At 42.6% G+C, this 14,331-nt stretch overlaps 1 pseudogene; it reads right to left on the bottom strand.

The window, feature by feature from the left end:
• Positions 1 to 13,419: 13,419 nt before the first annotated feature.
• LOC102133442 (large ribosomal subunit protein eL33 pseudogene) lies at positions 13,420 to 13,825 on the bottom strand (annotated as a pseudogene).
• Between the last annotated feature and the right edge of the window lie 506 nt (positions 13,826 to 14,331).

The raw sequence follows: 14,331 nt of genomic DNA on the forward strand, positions 1-14,331 counted from the left end.
GTCACTTTGGTTCAAATGCCTCTGACAGATATACTTCTTACCCATTGTTCTCAGCTTGGGGTTTTAACCAACATTCCAGGATACTGGGAAAAAATCTCACTCAATATTTTGTTCCCTAAGAAAAATGGCTTTTGTTAGCTTGAAAATTCTTTAAGAAGATGAAAGAACAGAATTTCAAAACCCCCTTAAGAAGTGAGCGAAGTCATAAAATCGTAGACATTTTACAGCTTAAAGTATCTCAGAAATCACCACCTTCTCTTTTCTTTTCTTAAACTTTTCTTTTAGGTTTAGGGGTACATGTGAAAGTTTGTTACACAGGTAAACACGTGTCATGGGGGTTTGTTGTACATATTATTTTATCATCCAGGTATTAAGCTCAGTACCCAATAGTTATCTTTTCGGCTCCTTTCCCTCTTCCCACCTTCCCACCTTTCATTATTTATGAAAAAATCATGTTCCAAAAAGAATAATTGACTTGCCCAAGGCCATGGCTATAGGGCTAGTTATGAGCAGTGCTCAGTCTGCCTATAGATTCCTCTCTTCATGCATCCACAGGGTAGTAGAAAGTATTTTTTTCCTTCATTGTGATGCTTCCCTATTATTATCATCCTTATTTTTATCATTGACACACTGAAAAAAATTTATGACTGAACAGTGTTTTGAGATATTAAAATTATAGTTAAACACATTCATCTGGAATACCATCAAAAGCTAAAACGGGAATTTTTACATATTCTTTATTTTGCTTTTATGAGGAAGAGGCAAATGACATGTAAACAAGTTGCTGTAAACAAGTTGCTATTAGAAACTTACCCAAAAAAGAAGCTTTTAAGATATGTCATTTCTTGATGAATCTGGTCAATACAGTTTCTCCTTATTTGAAAACTGAAATAACAAACCTTTACATTTCCGTAAGTCTTTGCCACTTAGAACTCTTCTTTTCCTTTATCTTTTCTTTTTTTTTTTTTGAGATAGGATCTCACTCTGTCACCTAGGCTGGAGTACAGTGGCACTATCACAGCTCACTACAGTCTTGAACTCCTGGGTTCAAGCAATCCTTCCATCTCAGCCTCTCAAGTAGCTAGGACTACAAGGCACCATGCCCAGCTAAGTTTTAAATTTTTTGTAGATGTGGGATCTCGCCACGTTGCCCAGGCAGAACTTTTCAAAACATCATTTGAAACTGTGCATTGAGAAATTAGGTTATAATGATTACCCTGAATCACTACAAATGACTTTTGTTTTTGTTTTTGCTTTAATAGGAGAAAAGGCATATAAATTTATTTAACGTGCACACAGAAACCTTCAGAATAAAACCCAAGCCAACAGTAAGGTGCAGAATCTTATATTCCATCTTGAGGTTATAGAAAAAAAATGTGAGCTCAGAGTATAGCCCAAAACTGGTTATGTTGGTAAATCAGGTTTAGTGGCAAGACAAGTTATGAGAGGGAGAAAGGAAGAGGCCAATCTAGCAAAGGTAGCCTTGTTATATGGATGAAGCCTCGTAGAGAGCAGTGCTCTGAGAGAGTAGACAGTAAATATGTTTTCAGACCTTTAAAGGTGTCAGTCTCAGTTAATCTCTCCTAGATCCAGGAATTGCCTAGAAAGGGAAGGCCTGGCTGCACTAATGAAGATTCTCTACAGCTACAAATTTCTCTCAGCTCAGTCTGCTGGCCATGCAGCAGCCATTTCAAAATGACTTTTGAATAGTCCAAAGAAGATGGAAATTTGTTCTGCATAATTTAGTGGTAAGTGTTTAGAAATAGTCCTCCCACTTGTGGTATTGGCAGATGGAAATGCTCAGCTAACTAGTACATTCCAATAACTGAAGTACTTTGCTTTCCCAGCCATGTTGGATATTGGGTTGCCATTCCAATGTGCTTCCAATGGGCAGATGCTGTTGGCTAAAACAAAGTTCTTAAATCCTTTTGTATTAGTCAGAGGTCTCCAGAAAAAGAAACCCAATAGGAGGTGTAGATACAGATAGATACAGATATAAATATATAGATATAGATAAAAACATTGGTGATAAAATATGGGCTCACATGATTATGGAGACTGAGAAGTCCCACAATCTGTCATTGACAAGGTTCAGGCCCAGGAAAACTGGTGATGTAGTTTGAAGACCTGAAAGCCAGAGAGCCAGTGGCTGTAGATTCCAGTTCAGGTCTAAAAGCCTGAGAGCCAGGAGTCCTAAAGGCAGGAGAAGATGGATGTCCCAGCTCAAGCAATCAGGCAGAGAGCAAGTTCATCCTTTCTTCATCCTTTTGTTCTGTTCAGACCCTCAAGAGATTGAATGATGCTTTTCCACACTGGGAAGTGACAACTGTTTTACTCAGTCCACCAATTCAAATTCTAATCTCTTCTGGAAGCATCTTCACACACATACCCAGAAGTCATGTTTAAATGGCTATCTGGGCATCCTGTGGTCCAATCAAGTTGCTACATAAAACTAACTGTCACAATTTTTTTCTACAGTATCAAAAAGCCTTAAATTATATTCTAGAAATTTATCCTAGAAAAATACTGAACAAGTGTGAAAAGCTGCTTTACAATATTCAATGTTGCATTTCTTATAATTTTCAACATTAAGGAATAACCTCCATGTCTAATAAAAGAGGAATGGGCCCAAAGATATTATACAGTGACAAAATGGAATTTTATACAGTCAATAAAATGGTGATATAGAAGACAATTTATTGACATCTGAATGTGTTAATGACATTTTCTTTAGTGAAAGAGTAAGGTGTCAGGGTGTGCAGTAAAATCACAATTTTGTTTTAAAAAGTTATGTATCGTTAAGTTTGTGTGTACAAGAGAGACTATTGCTGAGATATGGATATCTTTGGCTTGCTGCCCCTCAGAATCTATTTGTATGAGTTGTTAAGACTGATATTCATGAGATCTTTATGTTTTTTGGCTCAAGAAAGAGAAAGACATATTGGGGATGAAGATAGCCAAAGTGATGGAGGGAAAAGGAGGTGGGAGCGATTTCAATGGCATGGACTCTGTTTCAAAACCCAGCCAGTCAGGTTTTGAGTCTCAACTGAGAGAGAAGTTAGGGAGAAAAGCTGAAGAACTGTGTTGGTAAAAGTTTGCTAGCCTCTGGGCACCAACTATGCCACTTCAGGATCTAAGGAACAAGATGGGCCTCAGATTTAAGAGAGGGTCGCTGGTCAGCCTCTCCCCACCCTCCCACTCGTTTCAGGCTGGCACCAGCACAGGGTAGCTGTGCCCACCGAAGGAGCCATCTTATGGAGAATAGCAGCAGCACGGATGGCAGGCAGGCTGGAGCAGGAAAGAGTTGTGTTCCCAAGCATGTGTGAGGCTCCAGGAGCCTGCAAGACATGCCCCGAGGGACAGCTGAAATCCATAGGGAGCAAGTCGGGGCTGGGATCTGTCACAATGTGTGTAGTAACCTAACGTAGGTTTTTCGACCTTGGCACTTGTTGACATTTTTGAGTGGCCAATTCTTTGTCATTGAGGGCTATCCTGTGCATTGTAGGAAGATAAGTAGCATTTCTGGCTTCTACCCACTAGATGACGGTAGTCCCAACTCATTTAGTTGTGACAACCGAAAACGTCTCCAGATATTGTCAAATGTCCCCTGGGGTTAAAATCTCCCCAGGCAGAGAACCACTGATATAATGGAATCACAACTACAATGACAGGTTAGTGAAAATTGGTGCATGATAACAGCTAACATTTAATGAGTCTTTGTAGTGTTCTGAGCTTTGTGTTTTTAACTCATTTAATGCTTACAATAACTTCATGAGGTAGGTTCTATACTTATCTTCATTTTAAAGATGCGGAAATGAAAGCACAGCACAGAGAAGTTAAGTAACTCTCCCAAGCTTACACAGCTGAGAGGTGGCAGAACGAGAATAGGACCCCATGCAATCTGGCTATGGAGACCTCGCACTTAAGAAATGCAATAATATGTTAACAATTGCGGACCTTCTATGAGATTGCCATTATTCTTTGTAGGTTTTTATTTTTGTACTTTCTAATTTTTTTTCGTAAAAGAAGTCACCTTAATAAAAAGAGAAACATTATTTAGCCAGTAATTTACTCAGAGCCAGTGTTGCTGCACACCTGTATGAGCCCGCTTGCATGGTGAGTATATCTCAGCAAAGAGCCCCATTGGGTGTCCTTGTGCACAATCCCAAGAAAAGACCAAGATGGCCAACATAATTTTATACGTGGACCGAAAAACAACAGTATAAAAGACAGACTTGGCAGGGTGCGTATTTTCTATGGTTTGCTGAGTTCAATCTTCATATTGTCTCTCCTAACTATGCAGTGAATGAATTCGTAGTCCACGCTCCGTGGCTCACCACCGCAAGCACTCACCTGAAAGCAGCAGAGGACAGCCTCTCACCTTCAGCAGCAATGGGCTCCTCTCTGCGTAGTTGCTGATGCTGTTCCTGGGTGGAGGGGCTGGTAGTGTGTGGGTGAATAGGCATGGAAGCTGAGGCTCTGGGAAACAAAGGGCTGAGCCCATAGGCTTGGACTGAATCTTGCCCATTTGTCAAGCGCTGGCTAGGGGAGGCACTCGGGGTGATGATTCCTGCCAAGGCTGGGGCTGGCAGCTGAGCGCTTCGCAGAGCCTGCCTGTCAGTCACTGCTTACGCTCATCCCTTAATGGCTCTTCCCTTGTCATTTGCCTGGTGTCGCTTTTATCTTAAGTGAATTTAACAATGGTGAAAGGTGCCAGTCTGAGGTCCCCAGAGAGGAGCTTTGCCGGAAGAGCAGTTAGAATGAAAGTCGCCTCCATCAAATTGCCTCCGCTGCCCCATCTCAGGAATAAGTAACCCCACGGCTGCAGGGGTACCCTGGAGGCCTGGCCGAGCCAGCCGAGCTCTTCCCACAGCTCAGCAGGCAGCCTTAAGGGAAGCCAGCTGCAAGCAGGTCTGCAGAACTGGAGACATCTTGCAATTGCTTTTTTCTTAATTTCCACACCCAGGAGTATTTCAGGAGGAATTTAATCTCTATGTTTCTGGTTCATTTACACTTAACTTGTCACAGGATTCTTTCCAAAGAGCCATTTGGTGCCCAAGAGGACTTGTGAGCTGTTTAAACATATATCCATCTTTAAAAAAAATTCTTGAACTAACCAGGTTCAAAGCAATGTCTGAGCCACACATGAATAAGAGATGGTTTTAAATTTCAAATTCAGTTAAATATCTGAGCGTGGTTTTGTGAGGCAGCCCATCTCACAAATCAATCAATGGCAGGTGAAAGCAAGTTTCAGTTTACCGACCCTGGGTTGGGAGTTGAAGTTAGGGTGTGAGATGGGTGAGCAGGAGAAGTAAGAATAGAGGAAGCAAGAAAATAGACTAGCCGAAGGCATAGTAATTCCAGTTACTACTTCTGACCTCTTACTATATACTAGGTACTATACTAAGTTCTTACAACAACACTATAGCAATTTTCAGATTACCAAGAAACTTTCCCTGTTTTATACATGAATAAACTTAAGTTTAGAAGTTAAGTAAGTTACTCAGTTCACGCAGCTAGTAACTGATGCATCCAGACTGAATTCAGCTCCTTCTGAATGCAAATCAGCAACATTGAAATGAGTGGGGGAAATGGAGGAAAGAACTAGAAGCTTGGCCAGTTCTGGGTTCCATCCTTTGCCACCACCCATCAGGGTTCTATAATGCCAGAGCCTCTTTTTGTGTTTCCATCCTCATCACCTCAGAAAGCATGGTGGGATGGAGGGCGAGTCTGGCTGATTCCAAGACATCTCATGGTGCAGACTACAGTTGCTCCATTTGAAGAGCTTGCTTTCATTACAATTGCTGGACACCATCTCCTATTCACCTAGCAAATTAAGCTTGAGGTACAGCTAGGAAGAACTGAGCTCTGGCTTCCTGACCTCTGAGTGAAGCCTGACTTTACTTCTGAAGGAAACTGGAGGCAAATGATTTCTTAGGCACTGAGGTCAGTTATTTCTGTGGACCTTCTATTTATTTGTATTTATTTATTTTTTGTTTATCTATTTTTTTGAGACAGAGTCTCACTCTGTCACCCAGCCTGGAGTGCAGTGGTGTGATCTCCACTCACTGCAGCCTCTACCTCCCGAGTTGGAGCAACTCTCCTGCCTCAGCCTTTGGAGGAGTAGCTGGATTTACAAGTGTGAGCCACCACGCCCAGCTAATTTTTTTTTTTTTTTTAAATATTTTTAGTAGATACGAGGTTTCACCATGTTGGCCAGGCTGGTCTCCAACTGCTGACCTCAAGTGATCTGCCCACCTCAGCCTCCCAAAGTGTTGCTATTACAGGCATGAGCCACCATGCCCAGCCAATTTTTAAGACAAAATTTCTTTGTATGTTCTGAAGATTTAAAAAAGAAACAGGTAGGGGTGTGTGTGTGTCTGTGTGTGTGTGTAAGATATCTGTGAGAACAGAGGACAGTTTTCTGCTCGACCAGGAGCCGAGTTTGCTTATCACAGTTGAACAACAGTTTGTTTGAGGCCTTACTTCCCTTGCTATGTAGTTCATGAAGTGCTGAGGACCTCTGATGGTAGGACTGTTGTATTTGATGTTACGTATGCCACACTGAGAAACAAACTATCAGATGCATTTATTTTGGTTGTTTTTTATCCAGCACCGCTGCCTTGTGTGCGGTTTATAGAGATGAGCATAGATCTCTCCAAGGGTGAAGGCCACTCGCAGACTGTCCAGTACTTCTTTCTCATCTATTTAAACATGCATGGACACTGCACTCACACTGTTCTTTAAATAAGGGCTTTCCATTGAATTAGTACATGTAGAACTCACAAAAGAGAGGATGAAAAGTTCTCATATGAAAGCAACCCAGTGCACAGGATCTGAGAGGACCTTGGCCACAAGACCTGCCACTCTAGAAGGAAGCAGCTCATAGGTCCATGCCTGAGCAAAGAGAAGCTTGAGTTGATGAGAAAATGTGAAATGAAGCCCAAAACAGGGACTTTCCCTGGGTCTCCAAGGTTTATAAATACTTCTGGACGCAAAGGCATGAAAGATGACACCATCTCCACGCCCAGGAGATGGTGTTGGCAACAGATGTAAAAAGGATTGGAGAACTGTAAGCAGAGGGGGAAATGCCAATTTCAAGAGGCAGCAGCTCCTTGAAAGCACCTGGGATAGCTGAGTCCAGACTTGATTGGTCTCTCTCTACTGTCAGCTCCTCTGGCATCCATGGTCGACCCTATACAAGGCAGTACTTCACCACAATCAGGTTAGTATTGGCTTTGCCTGTTTCATGTAACCCCGTGTTTCCACACATCATCCCCTTCTCAAAACCTCCAAAGGTTTCCCCTTACTGGCACAATGAGCGCCAAACTCATTTCCTCAGCCTCAAAGCTCTTTTCCACTTTTACTTTCAATATTTCCTCAACAATGTGCACGATGAACGCTCTACCCTATTAAACCTGATCCATTTGTCACTTAGGGGACCCTCTGTCCCAGTTTTCCCAGAACACAGGATTGTTGGTGCTAGAACCAGGAAGTTCTAACCAAGGCAACAAAGGCAAACTGGGATGAGGAGGCTGCCTATCTAAGCCACCCCTGGATGAACACATTTGAATTGCTCTACTTCCATACCTCTCATGCTTCTCCCCAGCTTAGAATGCCACCTGCTATTTTCTCTACCTGTTAGAATTTATTCATCTGCTAAGGTCCGCATCAAATTCTATCTCCTGGGGGAAGCTTTTGCAGATATCCCACTGTGACAATCCATTTCTCTTTCCTTGGAGATTCCAGTAGCTCTGGTTGTCTGGAGGACTGTAAGTGGGAGGAATTGAGTAGAGTGGTTGGGAACATGAATTTAGGAGGTAGATAGGTGTGAGTCTGAAATGTGATTGTGACCATTGCTGATTGAATGCAAGTCATTTAGCCTCTCTGTGCCTGGGTTTTCTTGTGGTTAATTATGGTGGGATGCATAATTATAATATCTAGCTTTTTGGGAGGTTGTGAAGATGAAATGAAATCATATACATAGCACCTGCCTCATGTGGTATATTGATATACACAATGTTACTATTCTTTGGTTCCTTTATTCAGTGAATATTTGTTGAGTGCCTTCTATATGCTGGGCCCTGTTCCTTGAAACTGAATCAAACAGATTAAAAAAAAAAATGCCCTCAAGGAGGTTAGATACTAATGGGGAGTGGAGGAGACATAAAAGTAAACTATACACTGTGGCAGATGGTGATAAATGTTAGAAAAATAAAGCAGCAAAGGGAAATAGTGAGGGCTTTATATAAGGTGGGGAGAGACAGCCTTAAGCAAAGACCTAACAAAGGTGAGGGGTTGAGCTGTGTAGATATCTTGGGCAAAGAGGCTTCCAGGTAGAAGGAATAACAAGCACAAGGTACTGAGGAAGACTGTGCTGGAGATTTGGGGATGATATGACTGGAGCAGAAGGAAAAAGAAATGTGCTAGGGAACAAAACCAGAGGTAGTAGGAGGGGCAGACCATGGAGGACTGTGGAGGTAACCAAAGTACTGTGGCTTATTCCCTGCACAAGAAAGCATGATCCTGAAAGTGTTTGGGACAGAGAAATCCCATTTTCTGACTTCTCATTTTAAGAGTCGTTCTTGCATTGGGTTGAGGACAGACTGTAAATGTGGGCAAAGGCAGAAACAGGAGGATCTGTCAGGAGACTGTTGTTGTAAAACTGGGTGACAGAGGAAGATGACTTAGACAAGGGTGCAAGAAGTGAAGGTTATGAGCCTGGTTAGATTTTGGCTCTTTTGGGGGTAAATCTTGGCTCTTTTTGGAGGTAGATCCAACAGGACTTACTAACAGATAGTAGCCTGACTCCACTCAGGAATGACTCGAAGGCTTCTCTAAAGAAGGATAGTGTCACTTGTCAACTGAGATGAAGACTGGGGACGTGCAGGCCAGAGAAGAGTTTAGCTTTGGAGATGTTACGTGTGTGATTTCTTTTAAACACCCATGTGGAGGTGTTGAACCATGTGAACCAGGCAAATCTTCCTTCAAAAAAATAAATCTCAGGCTTATTTAGTGGTTCAAGAGGAGGGTAGAGATTAGTGAGGGATAACTAAAGCCCTTCCCTGAGACCTCCCCTAGGTATTACCACCACTACTCAACCAGAAGCTCAGATTCACCATCTTATACTTTTTTTCTGAACCTCCTTCAGTTCTTAGAACAGGACTGGGCACAATTCATTTCTGATTTGTATTGACTAGTGACCACAGAAACTGTAGAGCAGGAACTTTGGATTTCATGAGCTCTTTTAAAACAGAATCTTTGTGCTTCTAAGGCCTTTTCATAAAAGAACCCTGCCCTCCACGTGGAAGCTTTCTGAAGGTACCCGGTGTATTCCATCGTCCTGTGTGAACCTTAGTGAGCACTCACGTAGGCAATGCTTGGTGGCAGACAATGTCACTCTTCTAGGTTCTCCAGAAACAAGAGAATAAAAGGTAGAAAGAAGATGAATGGCCTTTGCCTCTGAAACAGCTGCTACTGTTCCCGCATCTGCATGGCCAGTTGATTTAGAGATTTGTGAAGAGAGCCTCTGAGCCCCTCACTCCTGCCAAGTGAATTGCCAGGAGCATCCCGTGGCAGGAATTATCATTCTACTCCAGGTGCTGCAGGACAAATGCCCTGGAGTTGGAAGATGAAATACCCTTGCTCCTAGAGGAAGCTGCAGGCACGACCTGGGCACCGTTGTGAAGATGAAGGTTATCCTGCCCTGAATAGCCAGCAACTTGGAGCTAAGTCAATAACACTTATCAAAGACTAATTCCAGAGGGAGGCACCTAGGACTTGCTGTTGCTGAAAGACTGATAATATTGCCAACTCTCCCTCACTTATGCCAATGTGCCTGGAGGTGGAGGTGGGCACCATGGAATAGTCGCTCCAAACAATACATAATCCAGAAACCGAAATCATTTCCCTTGATTGTGAATGATATACTCATCTTTTTGCCTTGTTCAGGCCACACTTTGCAGATATTCCAGATACCAACTGATTTGCCATAGCCCCATTCCCCTCCCGCTCCTCCACTTCCAAAATAAATGTTCTAGAAAAATATTTCTGTGATCAAATACATTTGGCAAATTCTGGGTTAACAAACTGCAATAGGTTTCTTTGTGCAGGATTTCTCAAAGCTTTTAACACGCAAATGCACATTGAAACCTTCCAAAGGGAAAGAACACGGGCAGTAATATTTGAGCAGAAGGACCTGTTTACCAGAAGCACCTATTAAGGCAAGTGTTCCCCTAATCACACTTTGGGAAATGCTTCCTTAGGCTAACATGAAAATGGTTTTCTTTCTCTGAGACTAAATGATGCTTGGGGAAAGGGTCCAGGAGCATGCTGAGGACTGGATTTTTAAAGTGCCAGGAGGTTTAAAAAGAAAGCAAAAGACAGGGAGAACTAATCAGTCCAGGAGCATGAGGGGGCCGTCGATTCTCCTGCCTGGCCTTTACTGACTCACTAGCTTCTGGCTGAGGGGTCTGGCTCCATGGGAAGGGCTTTGCCTTCAGAAGTTACCAACAGGCATTTGCTTTAAGACCTGGCTGGCACTATGTAGTGCTAAAGGAAGGAAAAACTGAATGAAGACCAAAAAATTTCACCCAAGGCTACTTTGAAGGGGGAGGGCCTATCAAAATTTACATGCACAAAAGGTTTCTCTTAAAACAAAACCCTCAGATATTCTTTGCCACAAAATTTTGGCCAATATTTTCATGTAATGGGAAAATCAGAGAAGTTAATAGGAGGTATAGGGGATTTCAATCTAACCTGCTCTATCCGTCATTTCCTCTACAATATATGGAAAAGCCATCCTGTTGCTATTTGAACACCTCCACTGGTTGGGGGTCTCACCACCTCCTAAAGCAGCTTGGGCCATTTCAGACACCTCTAAGTGCATGGGTCTAGTACAGTAAACTCTACTCCTGACTAACATGATCCTGAATTTCCAGCATTCTCAGTGCTTGCTGCTTTGAGCATAGTATGCACTAGCCTTTGCCAGTGAGTAATGCAGAACCTAAAATAAAGCAACAATAAGTCAGATAGACTGACAAAACGAACAGAAAGAAACACACAAGTAAAACAGCCAAAAAACAGCAGTCTTCACATTTTTTACTATTTGGGAAAAAGCAAACCTACGAAGGTGCCTTTTCGGTTAAAGAGGAAGGTTGTTTTGCAGGGAAGACAAGAGGATGTATGTGAAAGTGTTTTGAAGAACTCACTGGGATATACACCTAAGTGTAAGGTATTTATTAGGGGATTAACAGTGGGAGCTATCACAAGGCAGGGAGAGTAGGAGGGGGAGAAAGGGTCTGATTGCTAAGAGGCTGGTAGGAATGAGAGGAAAGCAGTGGAGGACGGGAGCAGGAAAGATCCGGAGGAGTCACGTGCAGAGGAAGCAGGTCAGTAGATGGTTATGTGTCCTCCTGAAAAATCAGTTTCTACTTATGAAAATACTACCTTGGTCAACACACACCCTCAGCTATGTTGCCTAACTGAGAAATCTGGGCGTCACCCTTAGCCTCTTCTTTTTCTTCATCCCACTATTCCTGCCAACCTGTTGTCAAGTGTGGAAGCCCTCTCTCTTAAACACAAGGAAGCTGTATGACGTGTTCCCAGAGAGAGTAGGTGCGGCGCCCATGATCTTTTAATTAAGATGAACTAAGAGCCTTTTAACATGCAAAGCAATGAGAGGCAAAAAAACTTCCCTGTGAAGATCTCACTGTACCACTGGGCACCATTTACCCAATCAAGGGAAGATGTACTTCTGGACAAATGAGGGGTTAAGACTCAGTTTCTGGATCAATGACAGCACCAGAATGAACTAAAAGGCAGGAATGCGCTTTGTTGGAAGGATTCTCTGCCTCCCTGCATCTCTGAATAGACAACTGCCTTCCTCATGACGTGTTCTTTACCCTTGGACTCTCATTCAATTGCTCCTGGACACCGTGATGAAGCCACCGGGCATGGCAAACATCACCTGACTTCAGCCTCAGACTCAGCTGAGGTTGTTCTGAATCTTCACTCACACTGGGGTCCTTTAGGGTGCTTAAAAAGAGAAAATAAGGGGATGTCCTGAAAGAAGGACCGGGTGATGGAACGATGTGCATATGAAGTGGCAGGGGTCTGGTGAGTGTGTGTATGTATGCACACATGTGTGTATATGTCTATGCATGTGCTCAGAGGAAAGACAGGTTAAGCTACGGTTTCACATCTTCTCCAGCTGCCTCCATCTTGAAAACTGGAAGATTCTCTGACTCTAATTCACAGAATTCTCTGGGAGGTGGAATGATTATAGCACTTAGAGATACTAATGATCTACAGGGACTGAGAGGTCTCCTGATTTGCCTTCAGGCCTTCAATGACCTTTGTCAGCTTTCTGTCTCCATCCATGGTCTGTCAGCCCAGAACCCATCACACCCAGCCAAGCCCAGTATCATTTTCTGGCTGGAGCAGCTTCCTTAACTTACAGGTCTCTGGACCTTGCCTGCATCTACCCAGTAACCCTTAGTTGACCTCTCTGAATTCAGCATCTGCTTACCTTATTGCACATGTCCATTCTAGGGATCTCAATATCACATGTCTACTTTCACGTGTAAACCAACATGTGGGACCTGTGGTTAACTGTAAAATGCCACTCTAGGGCATTAAAGATGTGTACTTTATGAAACGCTCTCTAGGAGAAAAAAGTGATAACTCAGCAAGCAGTTTGCTTCATACTAGAATCCTTTCAAGTGTCTTTCCCTTTGCAATTCAAATTTTGCCCCTTAAATCACCAGTGTGCTTCCTCCTGGGTCCTCAAACTCTGGATGCCAGCCCTTCCTAGTCGGTCCTGTTCTGAGGTGCTGTATATGCCCACGGGATGATGAATGCTTGGAAGTCACCTATTTTTGGCCACCCAAAAGCTCCCATGCAGACATTTACCAGGAATTGTGCAGTTTTCATCTGCCTTTGCATGCTTAAGTGTCTTAACTTTAGGTGTGTGTGAGGCAGTGAATGACTGTTCATTTGAGACTAGGGGGTCTGGTTTTTAGGAGGGGCTAAAAGATTGATGAATCATGCTGCATTGAACACTCATGGGGTGGGGAGAATATGGCGTGAAGTAGGCATGAACTGTGGAATCAGTCCTGGGTCGCAATCTGGATTCTGACACAGGGAGCCTTAATCTCTCTGAACTTTATGCATGAAGTTGATTATTGTGAGAACTGAGTGAAATAACGCATATAAAGCGCCCGGTACATTACATACATACAACAGGTTCTCAATAATGGCAACTTTTGATTATGATTTATGAGCACCTCTCAGATGTAAAGTGTTAGGTGCTGCAACACCTACAGAGATTTATTCCACATTTGGGTGCAACATCCAGCTCTTTTTTTTTTTTTTTTTTTTTTTTTTTAAGAGCGCAAATCCACGTTTATTTATTGACTTTTCCTTAGTTTAAATCCTTAAGGGGTACAACATCGCTCGGATTCTGTGTCCAATAGCCTTAGCAGGAAGATTGCTTTGGAATTTGGCACGAACCATGCTGCTGTTTCCGTGGGCCCGAGTTAACTTTCCCCAGATTACTCTGGTTTTGTTTGGTTTGCCGCCAGGAGTCACTATGTTGTTCTTTGCTTTGTATACGTAAGCGCATCTCTAGTTCAAAGAGAATTCTGTTTCATCTCGGGCATAACCACCTTCAGCTTTAAGAAGAACTGTGTGCTCCCTTTGGTTCCGGAGACCCCGCTCATAGCCAGTAAAAACGGCCTTGGACCACAGCCTCCCTAACATATTTTCTTTTAGAAGTCCTGTTCCCAGCAGGCCTCCACAGGAGCCAAGATGGCGGGAAGAGAAAAGCAACATCCAGGCTCTTACTTACCATGTCAATGCTTCTCAGCCCTGGCTAATGCTGTAATCACCTGGAGCTTTTTTTTCTAATTACAATCTTCTGATACTACAGTTGTCCCTTGGTATCCTGGGGGAATTGGTTCCAGGACTCCCTCGGATACCAAAATCCTCAGATGTTCAAGATCCTCATATAAAATGGCTTAGTATTTGCATATAATCTATACACATTTTCCTGTATACTTTAAATCATCTCCAGATTACTAATAATACCTAATACGATGTAAATGCTATAAATAATTGTTATATTATACTTTTAAATTTTTCTATTATTTTTTGTTTTATTGTGATTTTCTTTGCTTTCAACATTTTTTCATTTAAAGTCGGTTGAATCTGTTCATGCAGAACCCACGAATATGGAGGATAGACTATACTTTAAAAAATTCTGACTTAGCAATCTGGGGTGGGACCTGGGAATCTGTGTTTTGTAAAAGCTGTGGGAATAATTCTAATGAT

The sequence above is a fragment of the Macaca fascicularis genome, chromosome 1 (assembly GCF_037993035.2).
Source record: "Macaca fascicularis isolate 582-1 chromosome 1, T2T-MFA8v1.1".
Classification (NCBI taxonomy): Eukaryota; Metazoa; Chordata; class Mammalia; order Primates; family Cercopithecidae; genus Macaca; species Macaca fascicularis.